Genomic DNA, 12,375 nt, shown 5'->3' on the forward strand with positions numbered 1-12,375 from the left:
GAATAAATACAATAAAACGAAGGTGTGCGTCACCAAATTAATAGTCATGAGAATGATTACAAACAGTAACGACAGGCGGTGTCACCGTGACACAACACCTTTATTTTATTTGAATTATTCATGATAGAGTGACTCAAGCACTACGCTGAACATACCTCATGAGCCATCATGAGCAACGACACTGATGGAAGGGTAACTTCCAGGAAACTGAATAGATAGATCACGAGTGTATTAGCACTCCAAATCTATCCAACATTTTGGCGAGAATATAGATTAATCTCTTGTTCTGTGTAGTATTAATAAAATATATATTATTACTTTTGGTCCTATATTCATGATTTCACAATGTAATATCCATTGTAAAAAAAGAAAAGCAGAAGTTCTGTTTCATTTCATTTATTAAAAATTCAAGCCAATCACTTTAGATTATTATTATTACGCATGTGTGTGTGTGTGTTTGTGTTTGTGTGTAGTGTGTGTTGTAATATAACTTTGTAATATAGCATATATATATATATATATATATATATATATATATATATATATATATATATATATATATATATACACATATACATACAGGTGCTTCTCAATAAATTAGAATGTCGTGGAAAAGTTCATTTATTTCAGGAATTCAACTTTACAGGTGAAACTAATATACACTTTTTACATGCAAAGTGAGATATTTCAAGCCTTTATTTGTTATAATTTTGATGATTATGGCTTAAAGCTTTTGAAACCCCCAAATTCAAAATCTCAGAAAATTTTAATATTACATGAAATCAACAAAAAAAGGATTTTAAATACAGAAATGTTGGTTCTCTGAAAAGTATAATGTACTCAATACTTGGTTTGGGCCACTTTTGCTTATGGACAGTTTCACCTGTTAAGTTGAATTCCTGAAAAAATTAACTTTTCCAAGACATTCTAATTTATAACCACCTTTATAGCCTATATATATATATATATATATATATATATATATATATATTATTTGTTATATTTTATTGAGCTTGTTATCTTCGAAAAATACTGCAAAACAATGCATCTCAAATCTCAGATTCTTCTAAATTCTCAGATTCAAGGCTTAATGGTGTTAACAGAAGGGGTTCTCTAACAAATAATGCATAGTGGTTCAATTATAAAAAGATACTTTAGAAATATGCTACAGTATAAGTGTACATGTAAATACTGTTTGGAGAAATGTGTAAATATATTACACAATTTCTATTGTGATTGTGAAAATGGTCATGACTTTTAGGGCTTGAACAGTTATAGTTAACTGTCTAAATATGCCCATTTAAAATATGCTGTAATTATTCTGAAAAGTCATTGTTGAACATGTATTTTCACCTTAAAAACTGCTATTTACAAGCTTAATTTAGGTTCTCTGTGTTTGAGCAAGAGCAGCACCAAACCAGTATGTAACCCAGGTCACTAAAGAGATTCTGTTGATGTAAGGAGAGAGAAAAAAAAAAAGACTTAACACTTGTGAATATATATAAAACAGTTATTTTATTAATGTCTGTGGGGAAAGAAAAAAAATAGAAAGTTTAAGATTCTAAGAGAAAATAAGAAAATGCATAAACTAAAATCATAAAACTCATTTAGAAAATGTATCCAATTTAGCAAGACAAAGATTGGTTCAATTCAACGAGTGGGAGTTAGCCCCGCCTTAATAGGTGGACTCAGGGCAAGGGTGATGCAACACTTTTTGCGAGACACTGAAGCGGCTAGTTCAAGTTACAGAAGCTGCTGGTGCGATCCTAAAGAAAGAAACGAGAATTAGAACAAACAAACCAAGATTTAAATCAGAGAAACAATAGAGAAACTTTTAGATTAAAGTGCGGATTGAGATTCATCAGTCAAACGTTACGAGTGAACGTGATATTGACTGCTACGAAGAGAATACATTTTCCAAAGTTGGAAGTTTTGCCCTTCATAGCCGATGAATTGAGTTCTCTTGGTTGGGTCTTTTTCTTTCTTTCCTTTTCCCCTTTTTTCTTGTTTTTTTCCTTCTTTTCTACTTTTTGTCTTTTCTGAGTCGGATGCTGCACATTTCCTGGACACCGGACGATTTTGGAGAATTGTATGTGAATTGTCCCTGCTTGCTTCACATCGGAAAAAAAAACGTTGCGAGCGGGAACTGGCGAGCCATTTGCCCATATAAGGAAGGACCGAGTTTGTGAATCAAGAAACGAACGGAGTGGTATGATTGTGCACACATCTGAATTGAACTGTGTTGATCCGAGATACATTGCGGAAGAAGGATCTCGTGAGAGCGGCATTCGAACTGGAACTGAGAATTAGTGTGTATATAAATTATATACATATAAAAAGAGGAATCTGAATTGTATTGAATTTGAGACTGCTAATTAAGCAGTAAATTTTGACCTGTATTTTATTTTCTCTACTGTTATTTTTTTTTTCAAATTCCATTGTATTTCATTTCAATTCATTTTGATTTTATATTTTATTTTTATTTATTTTTCTTGGAGAACGAGAGTAAAAAGGGTATTCTTATAGGGTTATCATTTGGAAGGATTGCATTTGAATTTAAAACGTTTACTTAACCTTAAATAAGCCAATTAGAAACAAATTGAATAAATAGGTAAACAAATAAATTATATACATATATTAATAGAATAAGGGTCAATTAAATTTATTAGCTTGAAACTAAATAGGTAATAAAAAAAGGAGAGAAACAATAATAATTATAAACTAAATAGGAAATATAAATTAGGGTTATATTAAGGTTACATTTATTTGTTCCACGGCAAATCTTTGCTGTTCTCCTGGTCATTATATATATATATATTTTTTTTTTTCTTTCCCTCCTGTGTGATGTGATGTTTTAAATTTCACTGCTTTATCATTTAATTCCTTAATACATCATTCCAAATTTTCTAACGCAACGAGTGCTTGTCATAAATTCTTTCTCCCCTTGCTGTTAACGCAGTCTCTTGAGCGATTCTGGTCTTCTGGTCACTGGTCCAAATTTTGAAGCGGTGCACTTCACGCTCATTTGCATATTTCGCTATTTGTAAGTGAGGGTTGTATTGTCGCCGCGACGCAGGTTACAGAAAGTTGGCGAGCCAGCCAGGAGACTGTTGCTTAGCAACAAGGACAGTAATAGGAAAGGTAGGAAGCGAGCAAATTTGTGAGAAAAAAAAAAAAAAAATCCCCAGAGTGTTGACCCTACATTGTGATAATGGAAATCATTGAGAGAGAAAGTGTGAACATTGAAAATGCGCTTATAGTCAAAGGCCTCACGTTGACCGAGGCGGATGATGAGCTAGTAACTTTCTTGCAAAAGTTTGGCTCAGTTAAACGTAACTTGATAATTGATGATCAAACTTCTGAGTTCCATCAGCATGCTATTGTGGAATATGTTCACAGCTCTGCGATGCTGAATTTAACGCCAATGTTACCCTTAACCCTGGGAAGCCTCTTGAACCCAAGTGTCACATTCCAAGTACGAGCTCTGGCTAGCGTCTGTAACCGGACAGCTAGTGATGAAGTCACTGAGGGGTATATTGAAAAATTGAAGGCCCTTGCTAAAGAGAGTGAGAGGCCCCTCTCAGATGTGCTTCAGGAGGAGTTGGAAAAACTCCAAGCTAACTATGCTAACTGTACTCCAGAAAGAGCACAAAAAGCTTGCGTTGATGATTCCCTTAGTTCAGAGGCGTCTTGTTCTCCGATACTCTTATCGACCAATGCAGAAACTGTAGGAATGCGAATCCCAGAATCCAAAGACCCAACCAAGAGACGGATGGCCCCAATGGCCTTCCCAAATCCAGAAACCACTGTTGATGGTGTCACAGTGACTACCAGCCCTGGTTTCTCTGTGAACATTGCAGACCCACCGGGTATTCAAAGAATGGTAGTAGAGCACATAGTAAAGACAGCTGATGCTGCAATGGTGCAACAAACCTCAGTTCGCCTTAGGATTTTCTCAGGGAGGTGCCCACGCCCTCCAAATGAACCTGATTTTGATACTTGGCGAGCAAGTATAGACCTTCTGCTAAGTGACCCGTCTGTTTCAGATTTACATAGAGCACGTAGGATCTTAGACAGCTTGCTGCCTCCCGCTACAGACGTAGTGAAGCATGTGCGACCTCCAGCCTTGCCTGTGGTATACCTAGAGTTACTAGAGTCAGTGTACGGTTCTGTAGAGGATGGTGATGAACTGTTGGCCAAATTCATGGGCACCTTACAGAACCAGGGTGAAAGGTCATCTGATTTCTTGCATCGGTTGCAAGTTCTTCTGAGTTCAACGATCAGGAGGGGAGGTATTGCGGAGAAAGATCATGATCGTTACCTCTTGAAACAGTTTATGAGAGGGTGTTGGAACAATGGCCTCATTGACAGCCTTCAGTTAGGAAAGAGCGAGTCTCACCCACCCACTTTTGCTGAATTGGTTGTGTTAATTCGAACAGAGGAGGGTAAGCGTGCCTCCAAAGAGGAGCGAATGAAAATACACCTTGGGTTGTCAAAAACTCCTGTTGCTTCCCCAAGGCCACGGTCTGCCACTCAGCAAGTGTCTGTCTATTCACATGAGACATCAAATTCTAGCAATTCGGAAACTGACTTCCTAAAGAAACAACTTGCAGAAGTACAGGCCCAAGTTGCTACTCTAGGTCAAACTCCAAGCCAGAAGCGCCTGAGTGGGTGTTCTGAGAAGGCAGAGTTGAACACTTTGAGGAAAGTAGTGGAAGAGTTGTGCACTCAGGTAGCCTCTATGAAAGCATCCATGGCTCAAGAAGTGAAGTGTGGAAATTCCGATGACTCAGAAGTCGCTAACCTGCGACGACAAGTTGCTGAACTGCAAGCTCAGAGTGCTGCTCAAAAGAGTTATAGAGACCACTCCCGAGAGACTGCTAGTCCCCGAGTTTTTCCGCCACAGAATTCGTTTGAGACCGACACAGTTAGAGGTGCTAGAAGGGCCCAACCAATGGCCAATCGGCCTCGCCCTGGGTATTGTTTCCGTTGCGGAGAGGATGGCCATTTGGCTGTTGCTTGCGATAATCCTGCAAATCCCCCGAAAGTTGAGGAAAAGCGGCGTAAGTTGAGGGAACAACAGGCCCAGTGGGACTCTCTGCATGGGAATTCCTCTTTGCCTTTAAACTAAGGGAAGTCTCTGTAGCGGGGCATACAGAGACAAGGTGTAAAAGTAACCGCCCTAAATGTTATAGGCAAGTGCCTGTCGCTAGCAATCATGAGTCACCCTTAAAGAATCTACCGAAGGGGTTAGTAGGAGTAAAGTGCACTGCGCAGATCAGTATTGGTGGTAAAGAGGTAGGCTGTCTCCTAGACACGGGCTCTCAGGTTACTACGGTTCCCCAGTCATTCTACGAGGCACATCTGTCTAATCACCCGCTGAAGTCGTTAGAAAATTTGTTAGAGGTGGAGGGAGCTAATGGGCAAGCCGTGCCATATTTGGGTTACATCGAGTTGGCCTTGAGGTTTCCGAAAGAGTTTGTAGGTGTTGAAGTCGAAGTCCCCACTTTAGCTTTAGTAGTTCCGGATCTAAAGAGTATGTCACAAGTTCTTGTCGGTACAAATTCCCTGGATGTACTTTATGGCCACTGCATTAGGGAGAATCAGAGTAACCCTTGTTCGAGCCTCCAAGGATACCAGGCAGTGCTTAAAGTCCTGGAGGCAAGATGGAAGCAAACTAGCAGTGAAGCATTGGGGCACGTGAAGCTGATAGGGAATTTACCTGAAGTCATACCTGCCGGGAACACGGTGGTCCTGAATGGTTCAGTTCAGCTTAGGGAACCTTGTATGGAGAAATGGGTGACTCTTGAGCAACCATCGGCCCCATTCCCAAGCGGTCTCTTAGTTGCAAGCTGTGTGCACACATTGCCTTCTAGACGACCTTCTCAGCTGTCCGTCTTACTTAAAAATGGTACTCAAACAGATATAACGATCCCCCCTAAAGCTGTACTTGCTGAGATCCATGCTATACAGAGGGTTATAGAGAAAACAGCCCAGAATTCAAGCGAAGTTGAATCATCAGCACCTACCCATGCTAACCTTACCTTTGATTTCGGAGACTCTCCTTTGTCTTCAGACTGGAGGGAGCGGATATCAAACCGGTTAAATTCTATGCCTGAGGTCTTCTCTTTACATGATCTTGATTATGGCTGTACAGGTCAAGTGAAACATCAAATCAGATTAACTGACGAGACACCCTTTAAGCATAGGGCACGCCCGATCCACCCCCAAGACATTGATGCTGTTCGAAAGCATCTTCAGGAACTAATGACTGCTGGAGTGATTCGTGAGTCTGAGTCCTCCTTTTCTTCACCCATAGTGGTAGTCCGAAAGAAAGATGGCTCGGTGCGGCTCTGTATAGACTTTCGGAAGTTGAATTCCCAGACGATCAAAGACGCATATGCTCTGCCCAATCTAGAAGAGGTTTTTTCTGTACTTACCGGCTCAAAGTGGTTTTCGGTGCTTGATTTAAAGTCTGGGTTCTATCAGATTGAGATGGATGAGGCCGATAAGTGTAAGACTGCTTTCGTATGCCCTCTTGGATTCTGGGAATTCAATAGAATGCCCCAGGGAATCACAAATGCGCCAAGTACATTCCAAAGGTTAATGGAGCGGTGTATGGGTGACCTCCACAGGAAACAAGTATTAGTCTTCATTGATGATTTGATAGTCTTTTCAAAGACCTTGGAAGAGCATGAGTCGCGGTTAGTACAAGTCCTCGATCGACTTAAAGAGTACGGATTGAAGTTGGCGCCTGAAAAATGCCGTTTCTTCCAGACATCAGTCAAATATTTGGGGCATGTCGTCTCGAGGGACGGGGTAAAGACTGACCCGGCTAAGATTGAAGCTCTAAAAACTTGGCCAAGGCCCACAAATTTGAAAGAGCTAAGAGCTTTCTTAGGTTTTGCGGGGTACTATAGAAGGTTCGTGTGTGACTACTCGAAGATAGCTAAACCTCTTACAGGACTCACTGAAGGGTACCCTCCACTTCGTAGGGGCCGCAGCGGGAAACGAGAGAGGGGAGAGTACTTCAATACCAAAGAGCAGTTTGGTGATCGGTGGACTATTTCATGTCAGAATGCTTTTGACGTCATCATTTCTAAGTTGACCTCTGCTCCTGTTCTGGGCTTTGCTGACCCCAAGCTCCCATATACACTTCACACCGATGCCAGTACTACGGGGCTTGGTGCGGCATTGTACCAGGAGCAGGATGGGCAGATGCGGGTAATAGCGTTCGCCAGCAGGGGACTGACAAAGAGTGAGGCAAAATATCCTGCACATAAGCTTGAATTCTTGGCGTTAAAGTGGGCTGTTACGGCCAAGTTCAGCGATTATTTGTATGGCACAGACTTCACTGTTGTAACAGACAGTAATCCTCTGACATATGTTTTGACTTCTGCGAAGCTTGATGCTACCAGCTACCGCTGGTTGTCTAGCTTGTCGACCTACACCTTTAAGCTCCAATATAGGGCTGGGAGTCAGAATCAGGACGCAGATGGTCTTTCCCGGCGTCCGCATGGTGAGCCCTTGGATGATCTGATCTCTCAGAAGGAAAGAGAAAGGATCAAGCAGTTTACACTTCACCACCTTGCGGAGCCTGGAAACGGGTCTGATTTTCTCATGGCAGATGTAGTGAAAGCCATTTGTGAGAGACATGAGGTGATTGGTTTGCCCGAAGGGCCTGGTTTGGCACACTTTTCAATTACATTAGTCGAGTCCCTCACTCATTGTGTTGATGCCTTGCCGAATGAGTTGCAGCACGAAGCTGAGCATGGTCTGCCTGATCTCCCTAATCTCTCAGAGACCGCATTAGCAGAATGGCAAGGGAAAGATCCAGAGCTTGAGATAATAATTGAGTGGATGAGGAGTGGGACTAGGCCAGGTACTCTGAGGGGCCAGCCACCTGAAATAGTATTGTGGTTGAGGGAGTGGAGTCGACTTGAGCTGAAGAATGGGCTGTTGTATAGGAGGAGGCAGGAGCATGGGGTCTCTCGCTATCAGCTTGTATTACCAGCAGGGCTAAGGGAAATGGTATTGCGCAGTCTACACGATGACATGGGGCACTTGGGTATTGAGAGAACCCTGGACTTGGTGAGGTCCAGGTTCTTCTGGCCCAGGATGTCTCAGGCAGTGGAGGAGAAGATCAAGACATGTGAGCGTTGCGTGCGCAGAAAGAGGGCTCCAGACAGAGCAGCTCCACTGGTCAACATTCAGACCAGTAGACCTTTGGAGTTGGTCTGTATGGACTTTTTGTCGTTAGAGCCAGACCACAGCAATACCAAAAACATATTGGTCATAACAGACCATTTCACGAAATACGCCGTGGCGATACCGACCCAGAACCAAACAGCTCGTACGGTCGCGAAATGTCTGTGGGAAAATTTCTTGGTTCACTATGGCTTTCCTGAGAAGCTACATAGTGACCAAGGGCCCGATTTTGAATCCCACACCATCAAGGAGTTGTGTCATATTGCGGGTATTCATAAGATTCGTACCACGCCATACCACCCCAGAGGTAACCCGGTAGAACGTTTCAACCGGACACTTCTCCAAATGCTGGGAACATTAGATAATGAGAAAAAGTCCAGGTGGAAAGAGTTTGTGAAGCCCTTAGTGCACGCATACAATTGTACGCGCAACGATACAACCGGGTATGCTCCTTATGAGCTCATGTTTGGGCGGCTGCCTCGCTTGCCAGTTGATTTAGCTTTCGGGTTGCCAACAGAAGCTCCGGGCAAGTCTCATTCCCAATACGTGAAGGATTTGAAAGATCGGTTGCGAGAGAGCTACGAGATAGCTAAGAAGAACTCTGTTAAATTAGCAGAGCGTAACAAAGGAAGGTTTGATAAACGCGTGGTTGTTTCTACCTTGGAGGAGGGTGACAGAGTCCTTGTGCGCAATGTTAGATTGCGAGGGAAGCATAAGCTCGCTGACAGGTGGGAGCAAGGTGTCCAAGTAGTAGTCAAGAGAGCGGGAGACTTACCAGTGTACACTGTCCGACCAGTTGGGCAGAGTGGTCCTTTCAGGACGTTACATCGAGACTTGTTGTTGCCCTGTGGGTTTTTGCAGTCGGATCGAGATGAGCAGCAGTCTAAACAAAGAGTTCGCAGGCCCAGAACTAGAGCCTGTGCTAATAAGGATGATTCACAAGAGTCAGAGTGTGAGTACGAGTCTGAGACCGATCAGTTCTTTAGTCCTGTACTTGGGGACATGTTGGACTTTGAAACTCGGGTTCTGGTGAGCCCTGAGCAATTACCCTGCTCAAACCCTCAGAAAGTCCCAATTGACTTACCTGCTGTTGAACCTGCAAGAGAGAGTATACCTACCTGTGAGTTATTAGAGGAGAATTCAGAGGAACCTGTAAGGGAAAGCTTACCTGAGTCTGGAGAAGTAGAAACTCCTTATGTTGAGCTGGAATCTGGTCATAGTGATCCAGGGGTTTCGGTAAGGGAAGAGCCAGGATTGGATCTCTGTCCTAAGTCTGTAGGTGAATTTCCTTCTCAGGAGGTTGAAACAGACGTTGATAGTGAGGTTGAGAACATAACTATGAATGCTGGAGTTGATGAAAGTGAACGAGAGAATGACCCGGAGTCCGAGGAAGGAGTTATTCCCAGGCGTTCGCAAAGAGAGCGAAGACCTGCAAAAAGGTTTGAGTATCCCCAGTTAGGGAATCCACTTACCGTAGTGATTCAATCTCTGTTGCAAGGTCTAAGTATGGCATTCAGTACTTCTTTGGAGGAGGTGAATGCTTCTACTATTGACGATGTGCCTGTAGTTGTGGCTCAACCCAAAAAATATGCAGATGCAGCGAGGACGTGCATGTATTCAGGAGGGGAGGGTGTAACCCAGGTCACTAAAGAGATTCTGTTGATGTAAGGAGAGAGAAAAAAAAAAAGACTTAACACTTGTGAATATATATAAAACAGTTATTTTATTAATGTCTGTGGGGAAAGAAAAAAAATAGAAAGTTTAAGATTCTAAGAGAAAATAAGAAAATGCATAAACTAAAATCATAAAACTCATTTAGAAAATGTATCCAATTTAGCAAGACAAAGATTGGTTCAATTCAACGAGTGGGAGTTAGCCCCGCCTTAATAGGTGGACTCAGGGCAAGTGTGATGCAACACTTTTTGCGAGACACTGAAGCGGCTAGTTCAAGTTACAGAAGCTGCTGGTGCGATCCTAAAGAAAGAAACGAGAATTAGAACAAACAAACCAAGATTTAAATCAGAGAAACAATAGAGAAACTTTTAGATTAAAGTGCGGATTGAGATTCATCAGTCAAACGTTACGAGTGAACGTGATATTGACTGCTACGAAGAGAATACATTTTCCAAAGTTGGAAGTTTTGCCCTTCATAGCCGATGAATTGAGTTCTCTTGGTTGGGTCTTTTTCTTTCTTTCCTTTTCCCCTTTTTTCTTGTTTTTTTCCTTCTTTTCTACTTTTTGTCTTTTCTGAGTCGGATGCTGCACATTTCCTGGACACCGGACGATTTTGGAGAATTGTATGTGAATTGTCCCTGCTTGCTTCACATCGGAAAAAAAAACGTTGCGAGCGGGAACTGGCGAGCCATTTGCCCATATAAGGAAGGACCGAGTTTGTGAATCAAGAAACGAACGGAGTGGTATGATTGTGCACACATCTGAATTGAACTGTGTTGATCCGAGATACATTGCGGAAGAAGGATCTCGTGAGAGCGGCATTCGAACTGGAACTGAGAATTAGTGTGTATATAAATTATATACATATAAAAAGAGGAATCTGAATTGTATTGAATTTGAGACTGCTAATTAAGCAGTAAATTTTGACCTGTATTTTATTTTCTCTACTGTTATTTTTTTTTTCAAATTCCATTGTATTTCATTTCAATTCATTTTGATTTTATATTTTATTTTTATTTATTTTTCTTGGAGAACGAGAGTAAAAAGGGTATTCTTATAGGGTTATCATTTGGAAGGATTGCATTTGAATTTAAAACGTTTACTTAACCTTAAATAAGCCAATTAGAAACAAATTGAATAAATAGGTAAACAAATAAATTATATACATATATTAATAGAATAAGGGTCAATTAAATTTATTAGCTTGAAACTAAATAGGTAATAAAAAAAGGAGAGAAACAATAATAATTATAAACTAAATAGGAAATATAAATTAGGGTTATATTAAGGTTACATTTATTTGTTCCACGGCAAATCTTTGCTGTTCTCCTGGTCATTATATATATATATTTTTTTTTTTTTCTTTCCCTCCTGTGTGATGTGATGTTTTAAATTTCACTGCTTTATCATTTAATTCCTTAATACATCATTCCAAATTTTCTAACGCAACGAGTGCTTGTCATAAATTCTTTCTCCCCTTGCTGTTAACGCAGTCTCTTGAGCGATTCTGGTCTTCTGGTCACTGGTCCAAATTTTGAAGCGGTGCACTTCACGCTCATTTGCATATTTCGCTATTTGTAAGTGAGGGTTGTATTGTCGCCGCGACGCAGGTTACAAGTAGGTGGTGCTAATGTCCCAAATTTAGGTACGCGTTAACACGTAATTTACGCGTTAACACGCAATTTACGCGTTAACACGTAAATACGCGTTAACGCGTAATGACGTGTTAACGCGTAAATTGCGTGTTAACACGTAGATACGCGTTAACGCGACAGTTTCACACGTTTTGGCCCTTTTGGCCTTCCATAGTATACTGCCGTGACTTAATCTTTTACGCGAGACGTGCGAGACACACCCGCTACCCAAACACACAGGACAATGGAGGAAATCGAGTGTATGCTGTTTTTGGATGTTTTTGTTTTTGTTTTTGCTGTTTTTTATTCAGGATACTCCGTCTGGCACGTGCAATGATGACGCAGTGAATAGTGACGATTCTCTCTGACCAATCAGCAGTCTGCTGTGTTTTCACGTCACATTTTAGTATCGCCTCAGCTCGCCTCAGCTCGATCAGAACCTCGCCGGAGGTGAGGTTCGATCACTGACGAAAAAAAGTACCTGGAAGCAGGTACAGGTACAACTTTTACACAGTGGAAAACCAAACAGAGCCGAGTCGAGTCGAGTCGAGCCGAGCCGAGGCGAGCTGGTACTGTGTAGTGGAAAAGCGCCATAAGAACCGGTTTGCGTTTCCACCGGCCAGAGAGCCACAACAGAGCTATATCTTACGTCACTGCATACGTATCATGTTGCCCAGCAACGCTAGTGCGGCAGCGCCAAACACAAACACACCAGACTTGTTCGAGATGCATCGGCTTCTCGCAGAACGATCAGCACATGAAATCAAAGCACTGCGAAAGCGATCAAAAAGCACAAGGAGTCGTATGATCTCCAAACACTCCCGCAGCTCTGATCGGTCCACGCTGCTCCGATGCATCT

Source organism: Leuciscus leuciscus (genome assembly GCF_965113295.1).
Source record: "Leuciscus leuciscus genome assembly, chromosome: 13".
Lineage (NCBI taxonomy): Eukaryota > Metazoa > Chordata > Actinopteri > Cypriniformes > Leuciscidae > Leuciscus > Leuciscus leuciscus.